Below are 556 nucleotides of genomic sequence, written 5' to 3'. Positions count from 1 at the left end.
GAAACAATGATGATTGAATGCCCACCATTGAAAACTTGCAAAGGCCCACGGTTTCGCCAATGTTTATACGCCATGCCATCTAATCTGTTGATAATGTCACATATACCCGGATGAATGTAAAAATAAAACAAAAATCAGCTTCATCCCAAAACTTTTATGGCCCACAGTTTTTAACGGTCAATGACACTATTGTATCGTGTAACTAATGGGACCCATCCGATGGATGGTTGCAAAAATGAGCTCAGTTGCGCTGGTTTCGTCAGGATATCAGACGGCTGTGATAACACCCATCATCACAACTGCGCAAAGAATCCTCACCGCCCATGTCTTCTATCAGTGGATGAGAAAATTCAAAGAGTTCATGATAGAACAAGCCAAACGATGTGGGACAAACATGGGAAGCAGATGATGAGATAATAACAGGAATGGCAGAGTTTTCTTCTTTGCCTGTCTGTTTCTACACATGCGGTGCATTTCAGCGATCAAGACCGTTGGTCAATCATGGATTGACCTTTCCCAAGAACCCTTCTAACTTAATCAAGCAATCCTAACCCTT

The 556-nt window shown here is 42.1% G+C and overlaps 1 non-coding gene across 1 annotated transcript; it reads right to left on the bottom strand.

Annotated features, from left to right (window-relative positions):
* Window positions 1-237: 237 nt before the first annotated feature.
* On the bottom strand, window positions 238-323 carry LOC131252452 (small nucleolar RNA snoR114). The gene has a single exon (XR_009174472.1). It is a non-coding gene; the product is annotated as a small nucleolar RNA snoR114 (small nucleolar RNA).
* Between the last annotated feature and the right edge of the window lie 233 nt (window positions 324-556).

The sequence above is a fragment of the Magnolia sinica genome, chromosome 7 (assembly GCF_029962835.1).
Source record: "Magnolia sinica isolate HGM2019 chromosome 7, MsV1, whole genome shotgun sequence".
NCBI lineage: Eukaryota > Viridiplantae > Streptophyta > Magnoliopsida > Magnoliales > Magnoliaceae > Magnolia > Magnolia sinica.
The sequence above is the reverse complement of the archived record's forward strand: the minus strand, read 5'-3'. Positions and strand labels throughout refer to the sequence as shown.